General features: G+C 37.0%; 1 long non-coding RNA gene across 1 annotated transcript; it reads left to right on the forward strand.

The window, feature by feature from the left end:
- The first annotated feature begins 1,906 nt into the window (after positions 1–1,906).
- On the forward strand, positions 1,907–4,625 carry LOC113583957 (uncharacterized). The gene is made up of 3 exons (XR_014118971.1): positions 1,907–2,747; positions 3,043–3,215; positions 3,640–4,625. It is a non-coding gene; the product is annotated as an uncharacterized LOC113583957 (long non-coding RNA).
- Positions 4,626–5,156: the final 531 nt, after the last annotated feature.

The raw sequence follows: 5,156 nt of genomic DNA on the forward strand, positions 1-5,156 counted from the left end.
AACCATGTGTTGTCGAAGAAGGTTCTGATACACACTTGCATTCACACTGCCTTGTAGCTGTATGAGAGGTCCAACTTCTGCTGCCGAAAACATTCTCCAAACCATGACACTTCCTCCTCCACCTTTCACTGACTTCTTAGCACACGTTGGGTTCAGTCTTTCCCCAGTTTGTCGATGAGCATGATGTTTCCCATCAGACCCAAATAAATTAAACTTGCTTTCATCACTAAAGTGATGTCTCCTGTCTCCTGTCAGTATATGCAATTAATTTTTTCAGAAGTGTTCCGCTCTTATTTATTCACATGGTCTGCTTCACTGGTTAATGTATGGATGGAACTGATTTGACCTGATTAGTTTAATTAAAACCTCTAGTTTAATTACATACCTCCAACAGAAAACAAAACAAAATGTTAATGTTTTGTTGTGGATTGGTGATTACTGGTGTGAGGTGTGCAAGATCTGGTTTAAGGCACTGAGTAATGCCATGGTGTTTCTGATTAAGACACATGGATAGGACATAAAGTTCTAGATGGTTTTGTTATCACAGGCTACCATCACAGGCACAAGGGATATGCAACATGGATGGAATGGAGGTGGATTTAGATGGATGGTTTACAAAACACTAAAGCAAAAGGAAACAAACATTATAAACATATCTATCTTCTCATCTATTTTCTTAACAATATACACAGGATTGGAGGAACACTAACCTATATCTAAACAGAATCATGAACACCTTGTATCTCTGCTATACAGCAACCACATGGCACCACATGGCAACCACATGGGACCAGGAAAAAGTTCTCTGTGCCTGTTTCTTATAAACCCCATTCCTCACCTACTTCCAACCAAAGGGATTATGGGTAACAGAGTTTTGGAGTTTATCTAGGGATTCCGAAAACGTTTGTTATAAGTAGAAATGAAACCTTATTATAATCGCAACGTCTCACAATTTACTAATATTAAACATTATAGCGTGAAACTCCATGCTTTACTCAAAGATGTGAGATCCTTTTCCATTTATTTCCTGTCTGCTAATTGAAACAAGTTACACGCTTTATCCCTCTCCATATTATCTGAGTTTATTATCTGAGTCTCAGTCTTACAGCTATTCTATGAACATATTGAATGAATAGGTGTTCTAGCACAGAATTTATGCAGACTACAGATCTTTCTTTTTGTTTTCTGTTTCTCATGCTGCTGGCTTCTATATCTGAAGTAGCTATATGCCAACCACATCCTGTCAGACATAAGACCTAAGCACCCTGATTGGTTTCCAGTTTAAGTAGGTCAAAAAGACCTCACATGATTGAACTACAGCAGTCAGATCAAGACCTCATTCAGTGTTGAATTTAGAAATGATGTTGAATTTAAAAACAGTGTATTGGGAGTATTTTTAACTCTTTAAAAAAATTTCTACTGTTTGTGTTGTTTTTGACAGCCTCCTGTATTTTTTCATTATAGTAATATAAAAGCCCTTTTATTCAGTTTCAGAAATTTAATTGTCAGAAATTTCCCATGCGTGGACTTTAGGGAGTTGTAGTAATACTCTACTACTATCATGAAGGGCTTATGTAGTTGTAGCCTTCTTACATATTCTATATATTTATATGTAAGATTCCCACTGAATTTATAACCAGCTTGACAATTAAAAATAAAATTAATTTTTGTAACATTTTGACTTTGATTTTTGGCTCTCAGAGTTAATATGACTGAGGATCTTTACATAATAAGATTTAACATTGTGTAGGTAAAAGCAGACAAATTCAGTTTTTTGTTCAGTGTGCCAGCAGGTTCACAAGTGTCTAATTGTGAGGCAAACTAAAGACCACAAGGCTTTCTGTATTATGAAGGGAAGTGACACTCTTCCTAGTAGTGAAGGCTGGGCTGTCTTGCGCAACCTGCTTGTGCTGATGTCTTACGACCTGCACGCTCAAGAGTTTATATTCTTGTTTGCCTTGTAACTAGAAATGGATTGGAAATCCGTTCTATACATGTTTGGAGAAAAAGAAAAAAAAAAAAATTTTCCCTATCACATGATATTGATTGTCATTGGACTTATTGGCTCAGAAAAAATAGTTGAGAATGACTTTGAATGCCCTTGCCGTGAAGACTTTAGAGAGATCATTTTCTGGTTCTACCTGATAATCCCTGGGATTACTGCATTTACCATCACTTTTTACATTGTGTCTAAATCGCATGGATCAAAGAAGACAAGAGAGGAGGAAAGACAGGAAAAATGTCGGAAACTACAGGAAGGACGTGTTGAAAAACAGGATGAAGGTCAGGAAAGACAGGAGGAATGTCAGAACCTACAGGAAGGACATATTGAAAGACAGGATGAAGGTCAGGAAAGACAGGAGGAATGTCAGAACCTACAGGAAGGATGTATTGAAAGAGAGGATGAAGGTCAGGAAAGACAGGAGGAATGTCAGAACCTACAGGAAGGATGTATTGAAAGAGAGGATGAAGGTCAGGAAAGACAGGAGGAATGTCAGAACCTACAGGAAGGATGTGTTGAAAGACGGGATGAAAGTCAGGAAGGACAGGAGGAAAGACATCAGTGCAAAGATCGCTGTTATGTGCACTGGGCAATGACGTTTGGGACCAGTGTCTTCATAAGTCTCCTTTGGGTGGTCCTGTTTTTCACTGATGGCAGATATGTTGAATGTAGGTATGGCAAACTAAACGAAAATTATGCTTATTCATCAGAGAAAGTCTGCAGTTACTACATTAGCATTTCTAAGGTAAGCTACTTACAAGTTAAATCTGTCTAATGATGGACACACAATTTTCAACTCCTCAAGATGGACACTTAATACCATATAGACAGTAGTACTTGTATGCTTTTATTAATAATGTATGATGTTCTCTATATGAAGGATCCCACAGATTGGATTGAACACTTGTTAGAGAGACTGTTTATGTGTGTGTGTTATTGTTGTTGGGGGGTGAGTCTCTCCTTTGTTGTTAGATGGGGGACATTACCGTACAATCTACCCAGTGACCAATTAAGCAGAACCGTGTTGTCTTTTGTTCTAGATTCTAGGTTTCTCTCTCATGCTGATACTGTCAGTTTTGGCACTGGCTTTAAAATGCTGCCACCCGTGCTTACATAGCTGCTGCCTTAAACGTTGCCAGAACAAGTGCTTAACATGTTGCAGTGTGTGCTGTGACGAATTCTGCGATGAAAGCTGCAAGGAATTCTACACTGAGTAAGTAACTGAGCTCCATCGGTCTCATCACTGATCCTTAATTTTACTGACACTTGTTTCATCAAAAGGTAAGCTATTTAAAGTTAAATCTATCAGATCATTGACAGATCTGTCCTTGAAATGTCCTCAAGTTCAGATGGATATTTATTATCATATGTACAGTAGTACATCATACATTATTAATAAAAGTAGTACTTGTATTAGTAGTACAGTATAGTACAGTATTACTTTTATTAATAATGTATGATTTCTGTGTAGGCATTTAGCATCCATAGTAAGATCATAATTAGCAGGGTGAAAGAATTTGAACGATCCGTTAAATTGAAACACTCTGTGTGTGTGTGTGTGTGTGTGTGTGTGTGTGTGGGGCATTACAATCTATACAGTAACCAATTAAGCAGAACTGTGTCGTCTTTTGTTCCAGATGCTAGGCTTCTCTGTCAAGCTGATACTGTCAGTTTTGGCACCGGTTTTAAAATGCTGCCACCTGACTGCTGCGATGAATGACAATCTTGTTCATCCAAGCTCTTCCTGGCAGTTTCATTGTATTAAAAGTGTACAAACCATAGTAGTAAGCAGACTTTGCTATGAACTGCTTTCATCTCACAACTGAGTGGATATTTCTTGGTGACCATGAGAAAAGAATGTCACAATGTTTTCAGATCTTATATTTTAGCTTAATTTCTTTTCAGATTGTTAAACAAAAATACAGGATTTCTGTGCTCAAGAGAAATTGTAATGCATATCACGTATACCTCCCAAAGCATATACAAGTCAGTTTTCATTATTTTTAGCAAATAATTTGTTTATTTTGAAAATAATAACTGAGTTAGTTACTTTTTTAAGAAAATACTGAAAACTCAAATCACAAAATTCTGACTGTAAACACTGCTTTGTAGCTGACCCATGCTATAGCTTGAATATGACTTTGTAACAGATTTTTGTTTGATATTGAGTGCTAGCTACATAAGCTGTTTCCCATACATTATCCGTTTCCTGTAATGCTATGCAAACATTTCCTACTTAATGTTCATGCACACATTAGACATATGTTCTGTAAAGTTCAATGTAATTGCTGTAGTTATTCTTTTACAGCTGCATTTTTGTTATTACTGTATAATGTGCTATATAACCTTATAATATTGTTCTTTAGTGCAATCATTTGTAGCAATTCTTTTATGCCTACAGTTACCAACAGTTTTTCATCTTGTGCTGTACCCTTATATGCAGTAATTTCCTACATCCTGTCTCAGCAGCGAACTAACAGTCTGGTTAAGGTAGAAGGAGCAACTTTGTGAAACAAGCTTCAAAGTTTTATTTGAAATGATTTTTGAAAATCATTTGATCTTTGTTTTTGTTGTGGAAAAATGGGTGTACTGTAACAAAATAAAGCCAAGTTTTACTTCTACAGGTCTGTTGTGGAAATTTACTTTGCTTTCTGTTACTTTGCTTTCTGTTTCGACAGAACTCAATAAACGTTTTTACCACTGAATGCATAAAGCTGTCTGTGTTTGATGTGCTCTCATTTTTTCCACTACAAGATCCTTTCTAGAAAATCATAACATGTATCATGGTCATGTTAATGTGTGGAGTCATTGAAAAGAAAAAAGTTGTGTGATAGACAGAGTAAATTCAAAGCAGGTATTAGCAAACGAATGAATGGAATTAAAAGGTTTGTAAGCAAAGAGCCAATACTTTCTTTTTGGTTCCTATATCCCACATACCGCTCCGTAGACTTGATATAAAAGCATTATTGTCACGACACGGCCCCGCACCCTCCTTCAACATCTTCGTGTGTGTTCGTGTGTGTTGCCACGCCCTCCCGTGTCGTCCACCTGTTCTGTGTTAGGTGTAATCATTTTGAGTGTATATATGTCTCCTGTGTTGTAGTGCATGTTTTTGGTGTTTGAGTTGTGCGTAGCACTGTGAGGTTGTCGTATG

Source organism: Electrophorus electricus, chromosome 21 (assembly GCF_041902795.1).
Source record: "Electrophorus electricus isolate QZ-2024a chromosome 21, ASM4190279v1, whole genome shotgun sequence".
Lineage (NCBI taxonomy): Eukaryota > Metazoa > Chordata > Actinopteri > Gymnotiformes > Gymnotidae > Electrophorus > Electrophorus electricus.